The 24,723-nt window shown below is 46.3% G+C and overlaps 2 long non-coding RNA genes across 3 annotated transcripts in view; one reads left to right on the forward strand and one right to left on the reverse strand.

Annotated features, from left to right (window-relative positions):
• Positions 1-12,998, reverse strand: part of LOC148529033 (uncharacterized) — a 44,819-nt gene extending 31,821 nt beyond the window's left edge. The window contains exons 1-2 of one of the 2 annotated variants that reach the window (XR_015877854.1): positions 12,895-12,998; positions 11,792-12,018 (exon numbers count right to left, since the gene is read on the reverse strand). This is a non-coding gene — a long non-coding RNA (uncharacterized LOC148529033). Of the gene's footprint in view, positions 1-11,791; positions 12,019-12,198; positions 12,229-12,894 lie in introns of those variants that run through there. The other variant, XR_015877855.1, reaches the window with a different exon arrangement.
• A 78-nt stretch (positions 12,999-13,076) lies between these two features.
• On the forward strand, positions 13,077-24,281 carry LOC148529034 (uncharacterized). Its single transcript, XR_015877856.1, has 4 exons — positions 13,077-13,147; positions 15,584-15,702; positions 20,483-20,578; positions 20,675-24,281. It is a non-coding gene; the product is annotated as an uncharacterized LOC148529034 (long non-coding RNA).
• Positions 24,282-24,723: the final 442 nt, after the last annotated feature.

The raw sequence follows: 24,723 nt of genomic DNA on the forward strand, positions 1-24,723 counted from the left end.
CAGTGCAGAAACCTACACTCTCAAAGTGTTCAGGTGGAGATCATTGTCTAACTCTGCCTGCAGAAAAGAAAGTATTCTGGAAATCCTGAACACCTTAGGATCATATTCCTGTGAGAACACCATTGACCAAAAGAATGCCAAAACTCTGTAATAGATGTGGGCACAAGCAGGTTTTCATGCTCTACGCATCGTTTGAATTACAGAACTGGAAAATCCCTTTGCTTTTAAGATGGAAGATTCAAAAGCCATGCCGCCAAAGCCAGGCGAGGCAAGTCTGAATGTCGGCAGGGACCTTGCGTTAGTAGATCCTGCCACAGAGGAAGAGTACACAGACTGTCTACCAACAGATTCTGTATGTCGGTGAACCAATGACGTCTGGGCCAATCCGGAGCCACCAGTATTACTGTTCCGCCTTCCTGCTTAAATTTCCAGAGGGAGCAGGGAAATTGGAGGAAAGAGATACGCCAACTTAAAGTCCCATCTTACTGCCAGTGCATCCACAAAGGCTGCTGATGGGTCTCTGGATCTGGCCCCATACCTGGGGACCTTGTGGTTGTGGTGTGAGGCCATGAGCTCCATCTCTGGTAGACCCCATTTGTTTACCAGGAGCTGAAACACTCCCGGATGGAGAGACAGCTCTCTGGCGTGTATGTCCCAGCAACTTAGGAAGTCTAAGTCGAATTGAGCACTCCCAGAATGAATATTGCTGAAATGGCCAGATGATGTTCTGCCCAAATGAGAACCTTTGTCACTTTCTTCATAGCCGCATAACTTCATGTGCCTCCCTGATGATTGAAGTAGGCCACTGTAGTTGCATTGTCGGACTGGATATGGACAGGCCTACCCTGGAGCAGGTCCTGTGCCCTGACAAGTGCTTTGTATACTGCTTGCAGTCCCAGAATGTTTATTGGCAGAATACTTTCTTGATTTGCCCATCTCTCATGGAAGGTGTGATGACCTGTCACTGCCCCCCATCCATGAAGACTTGCATCTGTGGTGAGAAGCACCAAATTTGGAATCCAGAAAGGGTGCCCTTTGTTTAGATGCTCCTTTTTTAGCCACCACAGGAGGGAGTGACGAACCTCTGGAGTGAGAAAGATCTGGGACCATATTAAATGATGCTGTCCATTCCACCTGGAGAGAATCAACTTTTGCAGAGGCCTAGAACGAAACTGAGCATACCCCACCATGTCAAAGGTTGATACCATTGATCCCAGTACCTGCATTGCTGACAGAATGGATACTCTTCACTTGTGTAGCAGCATGTGTATCCGCTTTAATAAGGCCACAATCTTGTCCTCTGGCAGAAACACCCATTGTGCCTGAGAATCTTGAAATGCTCCCAGATGTACCATCTGCTGTGTTGTGGAAACTGATGATCTCTTCCAATTGATGATCCAGCTGTGCCTTTGTAGGCAGGCTATAGTCAGTTGAAGATGGTGTTGCAAAACCATTGGAGTCCGTGCCTATATCAGAAGGTCATCCAGATATGGCAGTATTCTGACGCCTGAGATAAGCCATCATGACTGACATTATCTTGGCAAATACCCGGGGAGCTGTAGAAAAGCCAAAGGGCAGAGCCTGAAATTAGCAATGTTGCTAAAGGACAGCAAACCATAAAAATTGCTGGTGGGATGTCTAATTGCAATATGGAGATATGCATCCTGAATATCTAGGGAAACCATGTAATCTCCTGGCTCCATAGCCAAAATAATTGACCAGAGAGTTTCAATGCGGAATTTGGGAACATGGATAAACCTGTTGAGTGTTTTTAGATTCAGTATAGGGCGATATGCCCCATTCGGCTTCTGGACCAGCAATAGATTTGAGTAATAACCCATTCCTTGTTGCCATCAACATCCTTTATTGAGAAATGCATATGAGTTGTAAACATATGGGGGACACCCCATCCAAGGAGGCATCGTCGGAGTAGCCAATTGATCCACCACCTGCATCACGACCTGGGACAAAGGGGCAACCCAATATGGCTCTTGTCCAACAACAGGTAAACCGAATTGGTGAGATGGCTCTTTATAACAGACAACACACAAACCCTCCTTATGTCCTATGAGGACACACAAGTCGTACATGATTTACATGAAACCAGCACCAGTGGTTTCCCCTCCTGTTTCCCTTTATCTTTTGACATATTCAAAGTAAAAACAAAATCGCAAAGTTATGCGACAGCCTTCACAAAATCTCAATGAATGTGAAGTACTCAGAAAGAAATAACAGTGATAGTTATAATTAACAGATAGAAATAAAAAAACAGTATCAGTCAGCAGCTAGCAAACAGTCACATACAATGCACATGTAATATAATTACAATTGGCTCTAAATCAACTACAGCAATGCAAAGGAATGGTAGGACATAGAGCACCGAAAACCTTAACCAAGAGAGAGGTATACAGGGAGACTGACTCAGACCCTCCTGAGACCAACAGCTACCGGCATACTGCGCGTTGACCGTGAGCATCTCATACATGTGGAGAGTAGGCAGAGCTACCCAGACTCGCAAAACCCTTCTTAGGGACTGCGACTGGATCGGGGGAGGAGCTGCCGGAGGGAGTGCCTAGCTTCCCTAAGATGCATTAACTAGCCCGGTACGCTGGCCTCGTGGCAGCAGATTTCGTCTGCTGCCTATCCCCGGTGTCAGACAACAGAGCCCAGGCTGGTGTAGTAAGGATGCGGACAATCCCTGGTCCTGACAGCAGCAGCTTATGGTGCATCTCTGACACCAGAATTAAGGACTTCTGTGCGTGACTCCCCGTAAGCGAGGAATCGCCTTACCTGACATCTCCGAGCATCCGGTGCAGTCCGGTTCGCATGATTGCTGCTAGCTAAGCTCAGCCACGACCTACCGAAATAACCGGCACAATTACTGATGTTGCAGCCTGGTGGAGGTAGATGGAATCGCAGTATGTGCATCTTGATGCAGATGCTTGGTACTCAAAAAAACATAAAATAAAACAAAACATAAAATAAAATAAAAGCTTAGGACTGCTCTAAGCAGTCCTCCAGTTACAAAAGTGCATCAGAATCCTGCTGCAACCAAACTAACAAACTGAAGTCCTATGGCTCTGGGAGCCAAAGCTTTAACGGTTTGGTGCCTGGTCTTCCAACCATAATATCGCCATGGTATCCCTGTGGATGCCTATGGACCCAAAAGAGAAAAGTGGAGTAGTTTGGGGGCAATAAAATGGGGGTAGCAGAGGAAATTATGTAGAAGGGAGAAAATATATGGTAATACAATTGTAAAGAGAGCATAACTTAAGGAGATACACAAAGTTCAGACTACAAGGCATCTGGAAAAATGAGTGATCCAAAGTGAGGCTATAAAAGGGGGGGAAAAAAGGGCAGGGAATGGGAGAGAGCATATGTGGGGAGAGGGATCGCAGTTTTAGTGAGGAAAAATAGAAAAATAATTGCTACTATAACTCAATACACCAAATAACATCTTGATTGCAGATGATGGAATAAAAAATAAAATTAGAGACATTACACAAGTAAGAAGAAAAAAAAATAGTAAACATTGTCTGAACAATAGTATCATGTGATGTCCATATTTTATACACACTACATATCAATTATATATGTGAGGAAGGGGAGAGATAGTTGGCAACACGAATACAAAGAAAGTAACAAAAAATCAGTCCATGACTGCAATTTAGCAAGTAAACCTTTGAAGGAGAAAAACACCAGGGAAAGATCGCGATATGATAACTGGGAGGCAAGTCATTCAGAAATCGTCAGGATCCCCACTCGGAGAGGAACCAGTTTCCTCTAGGTGTTGAAGCAAGTCCTTACATTCAAGAAGATCTCTGATAAGAAGAGTCTTGCCGTGAACGCCCAGCATTATCCAATTCTTATGTCTCTAAGAGCATTGGTAAAATCCCGGAAGTCCCTCCATTTAGCAATCATCAGGGGTGAAAGATCTTGGTAGAAATGGAGCTTGTCTGAGTCGAAGAGAATGTGAGGTTTGCCTCGAGTAGGGGCGAGGATGAGTTCTTTGTCTATATAACTGAGGAACCTCATGATGACATCACAGGGAGAGCACAGAGATCAGGGAGTAAACAATAGATATGGTTCCAGTGCATCAGATCAGAAACTTCAGTGACAATATGATCCAGATCCCTGCTGGTTTCATTCATGGGTTTCTGAAGACAGTCTTGGTGAGATTCAAGTTTAGTAGTTCTTGCAGCAAGGGTGAAAACTTAAGCTTTGATGGAAGCAACGTCTTTGTCTAGTTTGGTTTCGAGAGAGTCCTTGAACTCTGCAATAAGGGAACAAAGAGCTTAGAGGTCTTCTTTGGTATGAATGGGAACCATCCTTTTCCAGGGCTCCAAGAGGAGGAGAGGAGGGACCCCTTTGTTGAGAGGGTTTTGTGCCTCTAGTGAAGTGTTGCAAAATGTCACCTCCCCCTTGTTTAGGAGTCTTTGCGGTAGATTTCTGCATGTGTGGGCCGCCAGAAATTTAACCCCAACACAGAACAGTTCCGGTGAATTTGTCAGGGGAAAAATAAAGGGAGAGGGGGAGTAGAAAGGCGCAGGTGTGACAAAGTGCGCACATCTGAAAATTTTGGAGTCAGAGCACCCAGGGGATGGAGGGGTTTGCTTATTAGTGAAACATTATATTCAGGCAATCAAGATATATGAAAGCCCCGGAGTGATAGTAATAAAGGCTGAAATATAAAGGGTACAATCGGGACTTATTCAATTGCTGTGAGAGGGCCTGTCAACTGTGAAATAGGGGCAAAAACAGTGAGCTATTACTCAGTGGCATAACTAGAGTCTTTGGAGCCCAGGGCAAGTTGAAGAATGGCGCCCCCCACACACACACACAAACACATAGCCAGTGCCAGATTAAGTTCTACATGGGCCTGGAGCTGAAATTTATGAAGGGCCTATTGTGTGCGGCCGTAGGGGTGTGTGACTAGTGCGGCGGGAGTGTGACTAATTATGTGGGGGTTTGGTCTTCACAGAGGGTGTGATATTTGGAGAGGGGGTGACTAGCGCCTACCTTCAAAAACCCTCAATCTCCCTCCGCTCTTCTCTTAATGTGATAGTCTACAAATAAATGTGTGTTAATGTGACTATAATATGACAAAAAAGAAAAATGGCACTTAATGATGATGTAAATATGAAACCCCTCTTTTATGTGGGTCAACTAGTGATGTCATGAATCCCTCTATATGCAAAAAGAGAGACCTTACCTTACTAATAGCTATAGGGCTATAGCTATTCAATTATGTGGGCTACCCCTCAAAATTAAAGCTGGATACACACATAAAGATTATCTGTCCAACCATCCAACTAGTTGATTGGTTGGAATGAAAATCTGGTAACGTATGGGAGTAAATGATGATCAGCAATTTGCTCCTAAATGCCAGAAAACAGATGAAAATGGTCGTCAGACAAGTTTGTTAAATGTTTGATCGAAACAATTTGTTCAAATAACAGTTTTTGTCCATTTTCTGGCATTTGGGAGCAAATTGCTGATTGTCAGTTACTCCCATATCTTACCAGATTTTCATTCCAACCAATCAACTAGTTGGATGGTTGGACAGAAAATCTTTACGTGTGTATGCAGCATAATACTCCAAATTGTGGCAATAGAGATTCTTGATCCACTCGGATGTATCCATTTTAATCACTAGGACAAGGGCTCTGATAAGAGCACGTCCTGATGATGAGAAAAAATTAAAGTAAACGTATCTGCAATCACTTAACTTCTATCTACGGACCCCCTTGTGACTACTGGAAAGCCGCACATGAGCAGCAGTTGCAAAGATGCTATAGATAGAAGTGATGCGATTGTGGATGCAAAGCACTTCGGGATGTCCTGTAGCCCACCAGAGAGGGATTGCAAAATCCCTTTTCGGCAGGACAGTCCTATATATAGCAGGTGAAGATGGTGTTAGCCCATGCAGACCAGATCTATAAAGCTTTCTTGATCTTGGTAAATACCGTCCCCATGTAAATCTATGGTGATGGATGATAGCTGCTGAGTGAGCAGGTGGGTGAAAAACAGGAGATATCTTTAATATCTCATGCTTTCCTCTTTTGGCAAAATTTGCAAAGCATTTTGGGATGTCCTGCACCAGAGAGGGGTTGCAAGATCTCTCTTTAGCAAGGCATCCCCATAGCAGGACGGCTGCAGCAGAAGTGAGCAGATAGAGATATCTCCTCCTTTCCCCTTTGCATTTAATAAGATTTCCGGCTTTTTCAATACATTTAATAAGAGAGAGATATATATATATATATATATATATAGCATCCAGAAAGAACGGCACTCAGGAGACAACGATAATGACAAAAAATCCGTGTATTCACATCTAACGTTTTCAGGGTCTCAGCCCCGTCATCAGGACAATACACACATATATATATATATGCAACAGAAGGGTGAGAGCAGCACTCTGGACGCATAAAAGATGTTCATAAAATCAGGCCTACGAAAGAAAAGTAAGTTTTCTGAAAACTTCAACTTAAGAGAATGCTATTTAAATAATTTTTATGTGTCCAGAGTGCCTGTCTCACCCTCCTGTTGCTTGTACCATTGGTAATACATAAGAACTTTATAATATAAAAGCAATCAGTTACATACATTCAAAGTTTGAAACAAGCAGCATGGAACAAGCTTGGTGCAGTCCCGAAAGGACTCCTGTAACACTCTGTGTTCCGGAATCCCTGCCGGTTAACTGAACATTGGGCCTGATTCAGACCCGCTCACAAGCGCATAGCGCTTGAAAGCGGGTCGATGGTTGGTCAGTGCGCACACGCGGCGTGCACGAGCTCCGGAGTGAGCGCAAAAAGCACTCGCTCCGGCGCTCGCATCCAAAAGGGGCGGCTGTCGATTTTAATCAACAGCTCGCCCCGTTTGGAAGGTGGGGAGGGGGGGTGGCTGGGCAAACGGAGGCGTTCCTGCAGGAACGCATGCCGTTTGTGGGCGGCCCTACTGACATAACTCGTGATGTCAGTAGGTGGACTTCCTGCTCTATTAGAGCAGGAAGTCCACTGGGGCTTGCAGCCACGAGACCCTACCGTAAAGGTCTCGTCGCAAGCCCGATGGTCGCGATGGTCTTGACCATCACCTGGTCGCTCGCATAAGCTGTGGGTGGTCACCCACAGTTATGCGAGCGGTCAGGAGGCCACAACAAGCACCCGCCCTGGCTCAGAGCGAGCACTCGCTTTTTGCGAGTGGCTCTGAATCAGGCACACAGAGCGTAACTGATTGCTTTTATACTATAAAGTGTTTATACACTTTACAATTGTGTTCTGCTTTTCTGTTCCTAGAATACACAATATCGGGCTGGGTGAAGCTTTTAAGAGAAGCGACCCTTTTAAAGAGTGGAAGTCAAGCACAAGTGGACTCATTGCACAATTATCCAATATATGTATGTATGTATATATATATATATATATATATATATTCTATACACACAATATTTATCTATCTATCTATATAATATATATATAAACACACACTACAAATACTGCACGGTATATATATATATATATATATATATATACAGTCAGGTCAATAAATATTGGGACATTGACAAAATGTTCATATTTTGGCCTCTATTCACCACCACAATGGCTTTGAAATGGAACAAACAAGATGTGATTTAGCTGCAGACTTTCAGATTTAATTTGAGGGTAATTACATCCAAATCAGGTGAACGGTGCAGGAATTACAACGGTTTCTATATGTGCCTCCCACTTTTTAAGGGGCCAAAAGTAATGGGACAAACTAAACAATCCTAAATCTAACTTTCACTTTTTAATACTTTGTTGCAAATCCTTTGCAGGCAATTACAGCCTGAAGTCTGGAACGCCGAAGGAACTATGCTATAGGTGAACAAGAACTCTTGGCAGTTAAATTGGCGCTGAAGGAGTGGAGATACCTGCTGGAAGGGACTAAATTTCCCTTCACTGACCATCGGAACCTCCTCTTCCTTAAAAACATCCAGTGTGTGAGTCCTCGTCTGGCCCGATGGGCAATTTTCTTTGCTCGCTTTCAGTTCACCCTGACCTTCCAATCTGGAGCTCTTAATGAGAAAGCAGATGCTCTGTCTAGATCTCTCCTCTGTAATGACAATTTGGAGACCCTGCGTAGTGCCCCTGTCCTGGAGTCAAGAGTGTTTGCCACCGTACAGATACAGCCCCCTACTGGGAAAACTTTTGTGGCCCTGGATTTAAGAAAGCAGCTCCTCACCTGGGCTCACTCCTCTCGTTTTGCAGGTCACTCAGGTACTCGAAAGACTCTGGAAAACTGATGTATTGGAGTTTATTTCCTCTTGTGGCTCATGTGCTCAGCATAAGTCTTCGCATCAAGCCCCAGCTGGTGAATTGTTACCCCTGCCTATTCCATCATGTCCACGGAGACATCTCTCCATGGACTTCATAATGGATTTACCTAGCTCTCAGGGTTACACCACCATCCGGGTTGTGGTACACTGATTTTCGAAGATGGTTCCATATATACCTCTAAAGAAACTGCCTACTGCTCCTGACTTGGCTCATCTGTTCGTCCAGCACATACTTCGCCTCCATGGACTTCCTACCGAAATAGTTTCCAATCATGGCGCTCAATTTATGGCAAAGTTCTGGAGAGCCTTATGTTCTATTCTACAAGTAAAGTTAAACTTCTCCACGGCCTATCACCCACAGAGCAGTGGATCCACAGAGAGGGTCAATCAAGATCTTGAGACCTTCCTAAGGATCTTCATGACTTCATCCCAAGACAATTGGTCTGAATTGCGACCATGGGCAGAATATGCACATAATGCATGCAAGTTGGAGACCAAGTCTGGTTGTCCACCCAGAACATCCGTCTCAGAGTACCTTCGATGAAGTTTGCTCCCCGGTTCATCGGACCCTTTTCCATCACAGAAATAATCAACCCTGTGGCTTATCACCCACAGCTGCCTGCTTATCTAAAAATTCCAAACTCATTCCATATCTGCCTCCTAAAACCCCTAATATTGAACAAATTCTACAAGGTCCTTCCTATTCCCCTTCGCATCCAGACTGAAAGAGGTGTGGAGTTCGAGGTCTCTCAGGTCCTGGATTCTCACATCCACAGAGGACGATTGCAGTATCTCTTGGATTGGAGGGGTTACGGTCCAGAGGAGTGCTGTTGGACCGATGATGGAGATATCCATGCTCCCTCCCTGGTCAGGAGATTCCACACTGCTCATCTGGAAAAGCCTGATGAGTGTCCTGAGGCCACCCATAAGGGGGGGGGGTACTGTCACGACCAGTGTTTCTTGGCATGGTGGTCGACAGGTATTACCTGTGAGGTCACTATGGTGGGGGGCATTTGGTAGTGGCACTGGTGTTTGGCGATGGGCGTTGGCTGTGCATGGTTCTGTGCGGGCATGTTGCCACTTTGGGCTGGTGAGGCCTTGTGGTGCTTCCGTTCCGTTCTGGCATGGGTGCCGTCATCTTGCCTCCAGTCAGGTGACCTAATCATCCAATTCTGGTTTGTCACATGCTCTCTCTAGCCAGTCACGGCACAGCACTTGGTATTTAGGGAGGTTCAGAGCCTCACTTCATTGCCAGTGCAACGTGTTTCTCAGCATAGATGAGATAGAGTTCCCTGTGCTCACCACCTGTTTCTTGTGATACGCTACCTGCCTGCCTGCTTGTCTGCTCCAACCCCGCTGGACTACCCTGCATCCTCCATTACCTTCCCCTTGCCTGAATACCTGAGTCTGCTGTTCACCCTGCACCTTGCCTTCACTGACACTCTACTGGATAATACTTCCTGCATTCTTCATTTCAGCCACTACACCTGATTTCTCCAGCCTGTCATCAACTGGACATTTCCCTATTAACCAGTCACTACCTGGACAGTTCCCATTGTCTGCCACTACCTGAACATTCTCTTTTAACTAGTCACTTCCTGGACATTGTGCATTGCCTGTCACTAACTGGACTTTTTCCCATTCACCACAGCTCCCAAGTGCACTAAGTGCTATATCTGGACTTCAGTTTTTGTCATATTCATGTCTATCAAACCACTCATTAAAAGTTTCACCTTTTCATTTAAACCTGCTTCAGTGTCTGCTCCTATCACCACCCCGGGCCCACAGCAAAACCAGAACCTCACACAGCTGATCAATTCAACACTAAAGGTCATCCAATTTGCTAATGGTGTCAAAGACCTGGACATATCGAGAGAAACTGCGGTTAGATGAAGAATTTAAACTCCCAGACCCCGAGGATGGAGACCGAGCCTCGGGGAGAACAAGAGTAAGACTTACCAATGGAGAATGGTGGCTCCACTATGGCAAACCATGTCCTACCAGTGAGGATGAATTGACTGCCATCATATATGTTGACCCTCTGATCCATAATGGGAAGGTTTCGGGAAAAGTCTTCTGGTTCCATTTGAGACATGAGTATGGATTCATCAACCAGGATGACACTAAAGAAGATGTGTTCGTCCACTACACAGCCATCAAAAAGAACAATCCCAGGAAGTATCTCCGCAGCTTGGGAGACGTAGAGAATGTAGAGTTTGATGTGGTCCAAGGAGCAAAAGGACTGCAAGCAGCAAATGTCACTGGTCCTTGTGGCTTTCCAGTACAAGACAGCAGATATGCCGCAGAGCGTAAGCGTTATTGGTGCCATTTACATCACAGAAGTTTTCCACACAATTACCAGAGAGACCTCGAGGACCAGGTGGAGAACAAAGTATCAGCCGAAATAGACGAATCTGACATGGACAATCAAAGACAGTGCTGCAGAGTCCACAGAACATAATTGGGCCACAGTGTTCTCCTGAACCAGAGCTCGAGAGTGAATCTAGAGCAGAAGACCTCTATCCTAAAACAAATTTATCACAATCCGGAAAATTCAAATTTCGTAAAACAAACGGATCCCGAGAGGGAGAACCATATGGCCACGGCAAAGGAATCTGAACCTCCCGAAACCAATTGTCCAGATTCCATTAACTTGAAGTCTGAACCTGACATCCCTAATGACACTCCTAGTACAGATAAGGAGGCAGTGACGGATCTCTTCCCAGAGTGGTATCACCCTGACCCCTGACCGTGAGTACATCACAGTAAGCTCTGAAGAGGTAGCCTCAATTTTGAAACAAGCATGTAGCAGGTCAGGAATGAGATGCAAAAGGAATTCTACTCATTAGTTACAAGCAATGGAGTGCCTTGTAGCTGTTGTGATCGCCTAAAAGTATCAAATCAAAATGTTATCTGTATAATTGTTTTTGCTAACATTTGTAACAAAGTTGCTCTTGCTACACTTGTCATGGTGCATCTAAAGGTGATAAGTGTCAATACAGTTTGCTTAAACTTGTGTGAAACATGCGTGAGGACACGCATGATTCAGCGGGGAAGGATGTGATGCCCCCAATCCTGGGAGTATCACTAATGGGTGTCTATGGGGTGTAAAATACTTTTGTGATACAATGTAAAGGTGTTTTTGTAAAGTGTATTGGTATTGACATGACCCATTATATGCCAGCTTGACATTCTCTATTCCCCCTCTGGACTTATGGACTACCCCCTGCTATGGACTAGTGATATAGGGGGGGAGGGGGGGCACGAGGCCAGGACTTCCCCACTGTATTGAAGAGGGAAGCCCAGCTTTCCCTCCTGCAATAACATGGTCAGTGACTGTTTTGTAGCACATGCGCCCAGCGGGAAGAACAGCCGGCGTGTGCCAAGTACCCGGATGGAGACTTCAAAAGGAGCTGCCCAGCTGACTCTGGGAGAGTCCTGAGGTGGCCATGTACAGCATGGTGTCCATGCACTTACCTGTGGTGCGGAGGAGATGGCCGATGGGAGCCGGAGGAGCGGGGTGAGCCTGACGCTGACTGGAAAGCGGCAGTGGAGTATGACGTGAGAGGATCGATGCCTGCTGGGAGAGGAGGCGGGCTAGAGCTATATCGGAGGCAGGCTGTGGGAGGTCCAAGTGTTGAAGGCTGCTCCAGAAAAGGGAGGATCCTTTCTCCCCTGCTGTCTGTACAAGCTGCCAGAGAGGTCTGTAATAAAAAAACACACACCCCATTATATTGGTGCTACCCTGTGGCCAGTTAACTGAACATTTAGGGAACTGAAGGGACAACTATTGTGCCAGTGAGCTTCAGTGTTAATAAACTCCATGGATAATTCCTTCAGGCAGTAATAGCCTTATAGACAGAATATAGACTGCGATCACCTACTGTCAGCATTAGAATCAGCACTCCGTCAAGATCCCTCTCCGTCCATGTGGGCAGTGTTTAAGCTCCTTAGTTCTGTCAGTCAAACAAAGCCCAATTATCCTCCTATACCAGTGGTTGTTCCTGTATGGCTTTCTGAACTGTAGGGGCAGCTGTACTGTCACTATTAGCCACCCTGATAAGTATTTTACACTTCCTGCACTCACATGCGGTCTGCAATAAAAATAATTTCAGCTGCCACTTTATGTTGGTAGCGGGTGACCATGATGGTAAGAGATGGTGCAATGCAATTAACCAGTGACCGGTAACTGTATTTTAATCTCCTGGTCAGATTCGTAGTTATCTCTAGAAAATAGTTTCTGCTTTTAACACTGTAACTCAGCTGCAATCGCTTGTGCTATGGTACTGTATAAGAGAATAATCAGGCTTTGTTTGAAGGACAGAGCTATAGAGCTTAAACACTGTCTGCACAGGCGGAAGTGGTTCTCAACTGGGTGCTGAGTCTTATGCTGACAAGGGGTGATTGTAGTCTGTATTCTATTTATAAGGCTATTACTGCATGAGGTAACTATCAGGTACTTTATTAAGACTGGAGCTCACTAGCACAGTAACTGTCCCTTCTTTTAGCTAAATGTTCAGTGGTGAGCTGGCCGCAGGATAATACCTATATAATGCAATGTGGTTTGTTTTCATATAGACCTTTCTGGCAGCTCTACCCAATGATGACAGCATTCAGCGGAGGATCACCGCTCTCTTTGGTTCTCTCCTCCTTCCTCCGGATCAACCCCCGGCACTTGCGTCCTCCCCCAGTCCGCCTCCAACCTCACTCCGGCCCGCCTCCTCTCCCAGCAGACACCGATCCTCTCACGTCACACTCCAATGCCACTTTCCAGTCAGCGATAGGCTCACCCCACTCCTCCGGCTCCCGTCGGCGATCTCCTCCATACCACAGGTAAGTGCACGGATACCGCGCTGTACATGGCCACCTCAGGACTTCCCCCGAGTCAGCTGGGCATCTGCCTTTGAAGTCTCCATCCGGATACTTGGCACGCGCCGGCTGTTCTTCCCGCCCGGTGCGCATGCTACAAAACAGTCACTGGCCATGTTATTGCAGGAGGGAAAGCTGGGCTCCCCTCTTCAATACAGTGGGGAAGTCCTGGCCTCGTGACCCCCCCCTAAACCCCCTCCTCTAGATCACTAGTCCATAGCAGGGGGTAGTCCATAAATGCAGACAGGGGAATAGAGAATGTCCAGCTGGCATATAATGGGGCATATCAATACCACTACACTTTACAAAAACACATTTACGTTGTATCACAAAAGTATTTTACAACCCACATGCACCCATTAGTGATACTCCCAGGATTGGGGGTATCATTCTATGTTCACAGGTGTCATGAATTAGCAGAACCCGGTGGCCGGCCATGCTTCCACTTTCCCAGGTATCTATTTTGATTAAAATAGAGGCTGCTGCCGTGGCATAGCCTGGTCGGCAACTGGAGCTGGACATGCTGTATGGGAACTCCTGTCTGGCGTCTCTAAAAACCCGGCTTTTGCTGCTTCTAGGACCTGCTGGAGACCCAGATTTCATCCAATATTACCCCCACAGCTAACATCCGTTGGGAAGTGAGGTTCACAATGTCAGGGGAAATCCTCCTGTACCCATGTGGGTTGCATCCTACTTACCTACTTGAAGCCAGGGCTTTAACTTCCCTGAGTGTGCCGTTGTTTGCAAGGAGGATCCCATACCTGGTCTGTCCTTGGCTTCTGCAGCGGTCCTATAGCACCCAACTGACACGGCGCGGAGGAACTTGGCGCTTTCCTCCCAGACATCATCACCTCCCCCTGCTGTGTGATGGGAGAGCCGGGGGTTGGTGGCTGCCTATCCTTCCCAGCCTCTCTACTCTTTGTCAGCCTACAGTCACTACCAGCAGCTGGTTGACCTTCTGTGGCGCTACTGTCACTGGATGAACCGTGTCCAGCGCCCCCCTGCTGAGCTGCTGTTGCCTGTAATTGGGACCTCTGGGTGACCCTTATGCCCCTCTGACAGGTGGTGAGTATATAAAGAGAGAGAACGCTCTTTCCACTACACCTGCAGGTCTATCCCTCTGTTAGCCCTTGTCCTTGTTGTGTGAGCAGGTTGTACATTTTCTATTTTATATCATTCACTATAGTACAGCCACATCTCATGGCTTTGTATTAATCCCTTTGACTCGGGTTACTACACCTTTCCTGAGGTTTTGGCTCCCTCTTGTGGCAGCTGGCTGTACTTTAATGACTTGAAAAATAGTGCTTTATAGATTTATGCTATTTGCTCACATTATTTATTGATAGCCGTGGTGTAACTAGAAGGGGTTGAACTTGGCAAATGCCCTGGGTGCCATGGCAGGCCCACCAGAGGGGGGCACCACCAACCAGGGCATCGTATCCACACCGTCGCACCCCCCCCACCATTGCACCTGGACTGAAGACTTTGATGTGACTAACGAGCAGGCAAGTGTGCCTACTGGGGCTGACTGTAGGGGGAACTGCAGCAGAAGCGCGCAGCTTCTCCCAGGCAGTCTTCCCATTCTCTATCCTGAGAGTTGCCACCGGGTGACAGGGTGATTCTTCCTTCCCCAGATCCGCTCTGGAGCAGCCAGGTGTGTATTCTTTTTTTTTTTTGTGGGGGGGGGGGGGTGACTTTTAAAAACAATTGATGCCAGCAATGTTTTTATTTGGCTGGCTGCATTTGTGTGAAAGAGGTATGTGTCTGTGTCAGTGTGTGTATCGGTGTCAGTGTATGTGTCTGTGTCAGTGTGTAGCTTTGTCAGTGTGTGTGTATTTGTGATTGTGTGCTGAGCGTCAACATGGGAGGGAGGCGATAGTGTGGCTGAGAGATAACACGGGGCGTAGGTGATGGTGTGGCTGAGAGATAACACGGGGCGTAGGTGATGGTGTGGCTGAGAGATAACACGGGGCGTAGGTGATGGTGTGGCTGAGAGATGACACGGGACGTAGGAGATGGTGTGGCTGAGAGATGACACGGGGCGTAGGTGATGGTGTGGCTGAGAGATGACACGGGGCGTAGGTGATGGTGTGGCTGAGAGATGACACGGGGCGTAGGTGATGGTGTGGCTGAGAGATGACACGGGGCGTAGGTGATGGTGTGGCTGAGAGATGACACGGGGCGTAGGTGATGGTGTGGCTGAGAGATGACACGGGGCGTAGGAGATGGTGTGGCTGAGAGATGACACGGGGCGTAGGTGATGGTGTGGCTGAGAGATGACACGTGGGGGGATGGTGTGGCGGAGAGACGCAGGGGGAAGGAAGTTGCACAGGGGGAACGCGTGTCTGGTTGCACCGCTGTTGTATGATGATGACCTTGTTAATATTTCTACACAAACAGGAATCTTCCTGATGATGTGACCTACATGAATAGTGAATACCGACTGAAGACGCCATATTCCCAGGGAGGATACTTTTCTTCAGCAGTTCGGTTCCACATTGTAAGAAAACACCGTATAGGTAAGGTGCATATGGAATGGAAAGTAATGTTCCAGAGTGATGAAAAATGAGTGGCGTGTCAAGTCACGCCCCATTTTCAGTGGCCATGCCCCTTAGGTATGTGACCATGCCCATTTTTCTTTGCTACGTACCTTTTACAGGGCCAGATTGACAATGGAGCGGATGGAGCTTCAGCTCCAGGCCCCTCATTAAAATAGGCCCACAGCATCTTCAGTTCTGCTGTAGACAGGAATTTTTTTTCCTGCTACAGCAGTAGGCTAGCGGGCATCCAAGACTCCTCCCCCCAACCGCGAGCCGCGATTTCCCCTCCCACCCCGGGATCAAATACTGGCATAAATTGATTACATAGCGGCGCAGAGAAAGGCTTCTCTGCACCACATACACAGAGTCCCGCGCCTTGTGACGTCACGACGTGCGACGTCACTTAAGTTCCACCCTGTCTACGGTCCGCGGCGGTGCCCAGAAAGAAGCAGTCCGGCCACGTACTATCAGTGATCTCTGTGAGGGATATAAAGCCGGAAATCATAGTATATGTATTAGAAAAGCCGGAAATCATGACAAATGTATTAGAAAAGCCGGAAATCCATAGTAAATGTATTAGAAAAGCCGGAAATCATATTACATGTATTGAAAAAGCCGGAAATCATAGCACATGTATTAAAAAAATCTAAAAAGTTTGCATGTACGAAAAGCCGCGGCTAATAGGATAGCATGATACACATTTTTTGGTGAAAAGTTTGCACAATTGTAAACTTTGACAAACTGCAGCTTTTTACACCTAGTTGGATCTGGCCCTTAATATGATTTCCAGATTTTTTTCAATACACTTTACATGGTTTCCGGCTTTTTCAATGCATTTACTATGGTTTCCGGCTTTTTCAATGCATTTAATAAGATTTCCGGCTTTTTCAATACATTTAATAAGATTTCCGGCTTTTTCTTTACATTTAATAAGATTTCCGGCTTTTTCAATACACTTTTTATGGTTTCCGGGTTTTTCAATACATTTAATAAGATTTTCGGCTTTTTCAATACATTTTTCATGGTTTCCGGCTTTTTCGATGCATTTACCCACACCCGGTTTCAAGTGAAGATCATAATTATATTGTAACCTGGGCCTAATGCCCAGTCACTCACAGGCTCAGGCCTGCCTACTTACAGCTTAACCTAGTGGCCTGGGCGCAATGTCCAGGACCACTTTATGTACTGGGCTCAGGCCTTTCGGGCCTAACTGCGGTGCACAAAAAAGGGGACTTGGGCCTAATGCCGAGGTCATTTTATTCAATGGGGCTTAGGCTCCTATCTACTTACAGTAGTGGTCAGGGTCTAAGGCTCAGAGCCACTCAATGAGCTCAGGCCTAGAATCTGCCTTCTGGTACCTTATAAGAACTACGCCTAGTGCCCAGTTCAGTGACAAGGTGGCCTTATTGTTATCTGGGCCTAGTGCCCACCTCTCTGGCCACGGACCTAGAGCCCACCTAACGATGGCACAATTTGTGACCTGGGCATAGCACCCAGGTTATACACCTATTTGGGGACAACACCAACCTAAAGGGTCTAGGGCTCTCTACAGAGCACGGGCCTAGTGCCCGCCTAATTCCCCACAGGCCTAATGCCTGACTGTGGCCACGGGCCTAGTGCCCGACTACCCTGATGATCTAGGAAGGCGTTAATAACAGAAAGAGAGACTACCTGTGCGATGGGAGAGGCTGCGGGGGGGAGCTTCGTAAGCTCTTTTGCATCCCGCCCCCGCAGCACTCTCCGCTCCTTACTTGCATTCTTCTGCCGCTTCTTCGTTTCTTCACGCAGCCACCGGCGTCACCGTCCTTGTTGCTTGCGACGAGTTCCGGTCTCTTTCCCGCGCGCAGGAGCATTTGCCACGTGGTGTTTTTATTTGCTCTGCCGCCGACCGATAGGCTCTACCTTCCGGCAGCGTCTGATGTCAGACGCAGCAGGCGGGGCGAGATGAGACGCAGCGGGGCCGCGATTGGCCCACCATGGCTGCCATCTATTGGCTGCTGGGGGCAGCGCCAGATTCGAACGTCCACCTCTCCTTAATGGCTTCCTCTGCCACCGCTGGGATTCCTCTGTGCCGCTGCAGCAGTGGCTGTGCTGAGCAGCATGGAGCTGTATGACATTGGCTGCACACATACTGCGTATCAAGTACAGAGCCCCCGGGGCCGGGTGACTGAGGTTCGTAATTGCTGTCAGTGACCGGAGAGAGTGAGGCGCGGGGTGCCGGTGTTAAGGTGCCCACACACATAGCGACATTTTACACGATTTGGCCGATTTCGATGAATCGTGACGACGAATCGGGTGAAAAAAGTACAAATCGTGAGTTTATACTCACGGTGCCGATGCGCGTCCCCGCTCGTCGTACATCGCATCTTCTGATCTGCCGTGCTGTAGGGCAGATTAGCCAATCTGGGATAAAATGCACTGGCTGCAAAATGGATCTTTAGTCAGATTGGACATTTTTAACTCCAAATTGTGATCACGACGGCAAGGGAGCTCCCGTGAAAGTTCATGAGGAAATTGGCCATAAAATCGTATCGTGAGCACATCGGTATATGTGTGGGTACCTTTAGTGTCTCTCTATGCCGAGGTCAGTCTCAGACTGCAGCTCCCGGCTCCTTCATGCGTTATCGCTCTCACTCCTTACACGCTGTGTCCCAGCCCTAGTTTCGTTTTCACTGTTTCATGACTCACAAGAAATATACCATCTGTATTACGAGGCTGAAGTTAGCTTCTTATTCGAGCTCCAGCTTCTTATTCAGTTTCCAGCTTCTTATTCAGAACATGTTATATTAAACATTTTTATCAAATAGAAACAATAAGCTTACATTGAATAAACAAAATATGGTATCTATTACACAAATTTCAATTGTACTTTGCTTGGCCCACAAAGTTTTTGGGCATGAAATAGGGTGGTACAGTGGGCACAAGGACCAGATTTTCTATATTTGAATAAGTAGCTGTAGTTGTGCAAGGGTTAACTAGCCTTGGGCAACAACTTTGACACTTGCAATCCACAGAGGGGTGTCACTTACATATGACCCACTTGCAAGTGGCCTTGCCCAACAAGTTTATGGGCATGAAATAGGGCATAAAAGTGGGCACAGGCACCAATTTATACATATGAATAAATAGTTGTGCAAGGGTTAAAGAGCCTTGGGCAACAAATTTGACACTTGGAATCCACAGAGGGGGGTCACTTACATATGACCCACATGCATTTGGACTTGCCCAACAAGGTTTTAGGCATGTATAGGGCAGTAAATCTGGCACAGGCACTAGATATTGCCATTTTGAATAAGAAGCTATAATTGTGCAGGGGTTTAACCACATTTATCTAGGGTTGGGTATGGGATCCCATCGGTCGGGATGGCGACAGTCAGAGTACCGACAGCGGCATCTTGACCGTTAGAATACCGACAAGATAATGTAAGTACCATAACCTACCTCTCCCCACACCGTAAACCTAACCATCCTCCCTTTTTGCCTAACCCTCCCCCTAGTGCCTAAACCCAACCCCCATAAACCTAACCCTGCCCCTGGTGCCTAACCCTAATCCCAAAACTCCCACTATTCCCAGACACTTACCTTTGGGGTTCTTGCACTGGTATATTGATCGGCGGTATACCGCACACCAGGATGCAGACTACATCCATTTATCTATTCTTAGTGAATAATAACCTTTCTGCAGTCTCCAAAATTCACATCTTAAATGTGACCGTTCTGTGATCCAAATTTTATGCTATAGAATCATATACACAACTACAGCTACTTATTCATATATAGAAAATCTGGTCCCTGTGCCCAGTTTACCACCCTATTTCATGCCAAAAAGCTTGTTGGGCAAGGCCAATTGCAAGTGGGTCATATGTAAGTGACCCCCCTCTGTGGATTCCAAGTGTCAAATTTGTTGCCCAAGGCTAGTTAACCCTTGCACAACTACAGCTACTTATTCAAATATAGAAAATCTGGTCCCTGTGCCCACTTTACCACCCTATTTAATGCCCAAAAACTTTGTGGGCCAAGCAAAGTACAATTGGAATTTGTGTAATAGATACCATATTTTGTTTATTCAATGTAAGCTTATTGATTCTATTTGATAAAAATGTTTTAATATAACATGTTCTGAATAAGACGCTGGAGCTCGATTAAGACGCTGGAGCTCGATTAAGACGCTGGAGCTCGATTAAGACGCTGGAGCTCGATTAAGACGCTGGAGCTCGATTAAGACGCTGGAGCTCGATTAAGACGCTGGAGCTCGATTAAGACGCTGGAGCTCGATTAAGACGCTGGAGCTCGATTAAGACGCTGGAGCTCGATTAAGACACTGGAAACTGAATAAGAAGCTGGCCGAATAAGAAGCTAACTTCTACATCGTTATGTATTTATGTATGTGACTATATGCTTACACTTGTGTTTGTATATGTGTGTAAAATATATATATATTTTCTGACACTCACTGCATACTGCAGCGATCTCACCCCGTTGCCCTCCACCATGAAGATGATGGTAACCACTCTCTTCAGAGTCATTCAATCGGCGACACTCAGGGATTTAACAGACAACCAGGTAGCAAAAGCCAACGTTTCAATGCTGGCGCAGCATCATCAGGGCAATGATGAAAAAGCGCCAGCTTTGAAACTTTGGCTTTTGCTACCTGGTGGTCTGTTGTCTTTTAAATTCTCTCTCTCCCTCTCGACAAGTATCAAATTTTTCTGAACGAATCAACTATAACGATATTGTTGAAAACCTTTTTCATTTTTAGGGCTGAATGAAAATCGTCCAAGCGTGCTCCCGTTTGACTGGACTGGCATATTATCAGGCAGCAGGTCAATAGGACAATCCCATTCTCTGTGAGGAGGTAAGACATTCGCTTGTTGTTCGGAGAAGACATCAGTGAACATTTGGTACTCCTTAGGAATTGCTGGAGATATTAATGAAGCTGTTTTCCTTACAGGTCGTATCTTGGGAAGACAGGATTTCTGACAGTCTGTCCCCATGAAAGAATTTGCATAGAACACCATTCTATCCTGGGATTGTGCAGGCGTAGCCAGGGTAGTCCTAAAATAAAAATGTCTTGGGACGCCTCAGGTATGACTAAAAACTTCAAAGACTCAGAATGGAGTGCTCCAATATGGGCTAGCACTGGTAGTTTCCTTGGAGACAACTCCATTAGCCAGAGGCCGACCATCCACGCCAGTCAAGGAAATTGCATGAGTGAGGGATGAACAAGAAATTTGTAGTTTGTCAACTAAGCTGGAGGTTATGAAATTTCCGGCTGCTCCAGAATCTAATAGAGCCGAAACAAAGGCAGGTTTAGGCTTTAGATCTATAGCTAAAGTTATTACAAAATGTTTATTATTTGAGGACGGACTCATTACTCCTAACTTGATGTCCCCAGTGTCAGGTAAGAATGAGCATTTCCTGATTTGCGGGAACAGGAGGCCACCAGGTGTCCTGAATCTCCACAGTATAGACAGAGATTTTTTAACAGCCTTCTCTGACGTTCCTCTTTGGAGAGATGGGCATGGTTCACCTGCATAGGCTCTTCATCCACAGGAGTAGGGGATGTACGGGTAGGTAAGGGAAGGGTAGATGACCTTTGCCTGTCAGACCTGTGCTTTTCAGCCTGACGTTCTCTGAAGCATAGGTCGATTTTATTACAGAGCAAAATCATGTCGTTTAGATTGGTGGGAAGTTCATGGGTAACCAGATCATCTTTTAGTCAGTCTGAGAGTCCATGCCAAGAGGCTGAGGTGAGGGCTTCCTCATTCCACTTGAGCTCTGATGCTAAAATCTGAAATTGCATGGCATACTGGCTGACAGAACGGATTCCTTGTCTCAGAGTCATTATACCAGATGAAGCTGATACAGTACATCCGGGCCCATCAAAGATCCTCCTGAATGATGTCACAAAGTCAGTATAGTTATCCAGCAGAGAATTTGAACGCTCCCAGAGTGGGGAAGCCCAATCCAAGGCTGAGCCGGACAACAGAGACACTATGTAAGCCACTTTAGTTTTTGCAGTGGGAAAGTTATCAGGCTGTAAGGTGAAATGTATATTGAAACGATTCAGAAACCCCCGATAGAGTTTAGGGTTGCCGTCAAATTTGCTGGGCACAGGAAGGTGTAAGCAAGGAGATGTCCTGTTACCCATATTTCCAGATGCAGGAGAGAGCATAGGGACTGTTGCCCCAGGAGAGGATAAGGAGGTTTGTAGATTATCCTGTCTTTTAGACATTTCCTGTAAAAACTGAGCCATTTGATGCTGCATGGTTTCCAGGTTTTCCAAATGGCCAGCAATGCACCGAAATAAATCTACTCCAGACTCCTATTCCGTGGCTGGGTCCATGTGGCCAGTGCAAACTGTGAGGTTCTGGTTTTGTTGTGGGCCCAGGGTGGTGATAGGAGCAGACACTGAAGCAGGTTTAAATGAAAAGGTGAAACTTTTAATGAGTGGTTTGATAGACATGAATATGACAAAAACTGAAGACCAGATATAGCACTTAGTGCACTTGGGAGCTGTGGTGAAGTAATGGGAAAAAGTCTAGTTAGTGACAGGCAATGAACAATGTCCAGGAAGTGACTAGTTAAAAAAGAATGTTCAGGTAGTGGCATACAATGGGAACTGTCCAGGTAGAGACTGGTTAATAGGGAAATGTCCAGTTGATGACAGGCTGGAGAAATTAGGTGTAGTTGCTGAAATGAAGAATGCAGGCTGAGGAAGGATTATCCAGCAGTGTGTCAGTGGAGGCAAGGTGCAGGGTGAACAGCAGACTCGGGTACTCAGGCAAGGGGAAGGTAATGGAGGATGCAGGGTAGTCCAGCGGGGTTGGAGCAGACAAGCAGGCAGGCAGGTAGCGTATCACAGGAAACAGGTGGTGAGCACAGGGAACTCTCAGCTATGCTGAGAAACACGTTGCACTGGCAATGAAGTGAGGCTCTGAACCTCCCTAAATACCAAGTGCTGTGCCATGACTGGCCAGAGAAAGCATGTGACAAACCAGAATTGGGCGATTAGGTCACGTGACTGGAGGCAAGATGGCGGCACCCATGCCGGAGCGGAATGGAAGCACCACCAGGCCTCACCAGCCCAAAGTGACAACATGCCTGCACAGAACTACGCACAGCTAACACCCCTCGCCAAACACCAGTGCCACCGCCAGACGCCCCCCGCCATAGTGACCTCACAGGTAATACCCGTTGACCACCATGCCGAGAAACTCTGGTCATGACAAGTTGGTCTTCCACTCCTTGGTGGTGGTTGCCACCACTCATTATCAGTTCTTCGCCTCTCTCCTTGCCACCTCTGCCCAGAGGCACCAGAAGTCAGTTGTTTGGTCAAATTGTGGACTTCCTTACAGACGTCAGCTAGACCTTCAGCCAACTCTTTTATCTGACCTTGAATATTTTTCAAAGACTCAGTAGTATAAGTCTGGATGCTCTGAATGACTGGTTCTTTAAGGGCTGAGACATTCCGTATCCCTGGACCTGGATTCAGAACTGGACTCGGTGATTCCTGGAATCCCGACATTTCCAGAAAATTAAGTTCTCGGGTAAGTGTAGGGCCATTTCCTTGAAGTCCAAAAAGGAATGATCTGGCAACTGCATTCTCAACATGCGCAACTGGGACCTTACTCCTTCTGAACCAGAACCTTTGATGAATTGAGACACTAGGGTTTCATCCGTATCCCTAATCTCGTTGGCATCCCTTGCTTGAATGGCATGAAATGCTTCTTGCAAACTTAATGCAAAGTCATGGAGAGTTTTTCCTGGCAGTTGTTTCCTGGAGTAAAACCGAGTTTTTAGCTCTGACAGTGTTCTAATTTCAAAAGTAGTGGCGAGTCGAAGTAGGATTTGATCCACTCTTCTTTTTTCTTCCACAGGCCATGAGGTGACGTCTCGGAGAGCCAACCCTTTTAACTGTCCAATCAGCACTTCAACTTGCTGCTGTTCACTTAGGGGATAGAGTCGGAACATTGCTTTGATTTTGTTCTTAAATTTGGTAAAGGTAGTCCCATCTGTTCCATGGATATCTCCGGTGTATGTTGGTAATAATAAGGTAGTGTTATAGGATTAAATGCTCCTGGTGCTCCTGCTCCAGAGGCATCTCCCGTTGCTTGTCTTTCTCGTGACATTTTATATTCTGTTTGTCTTTGGACTCCCACCTGTTCTTGTGATGCCAAATATTGTAATACCCAGCTAACGGGTTGGATTGTGTAGCAAGGTGTGGGTTTCTTACCACTGATGGAGTAGGTAGCCCTCACAAACTTTTCCTTCAGCGACATGCTTTCCCAATAGAGATTAGGAAAACCAGGTCTTCACACAATAAATGATACTAACAGTATCAGCTAGTCTGCTTTACTTTATTTGCCTTCACACTTGTTAAGCTAACAGTATAGGCAATGACAAAAAGATCGACCGTTTGCAACATTAAAATACAGTAACATCTGTGCAGGTAAGTAAGTTCACACAGAACAATTCAGGTTTTATTATGCTGGAACTCTGCTAACTGCTGATTCATCTGCACAGTTCCTAGAACAGGCCTGGCCAACCTGTGGCTCTCCAGCTGTTGTGAAACTACAAGTCCCAGCATGCTCTGTCACAGTTTTGCTATTTGGAAATCCTTAAACAGTGTCAGGGCATACTGGGATGTGTAGTTTTACAACAGCTGGAGAGCCTCAGGTTGGCCAGGCCTGTCCTAGAACATGAATCAAGGGTAACCAGGCAACAATTCATAAACAATACAATATGATCCTACAACTTAGCATAAATAACTAGAACAGTTATACTGTCAATTGAGTTCAGAAATTGCTGGCCAGCTTTTATGTTAATGGTGGTGCGCAATCCTTGTTTTAATGAGTCTATTATCTCATGAGAAATATGGATAACTTTGCTCAATAAACTTGTTAAGTCTTTGTTACTGTCTCTGCTGTACTTTCCTGTCTCTCCTCTTAAGCCTGCCTGTTTAATGAAGCACTGATAAACACAGCTTTACACTGTTGC

This window comes from Taudactylus pleione, unplaced genomic scaffold (genome assembly GCF_031769625.1).
Source record: "Taudactylus pleione unplaced genomic scaffold, aTauple2 ptg000087l, whole genome shotgun sequence".
Classification (NCBI taxonomy): domain Eukaryota; kingdom Metazoa; phylum Chordata; class Amphibia; order Anura; family Myobatrachidae; genus Taudactylus; species Taudactylus pleione.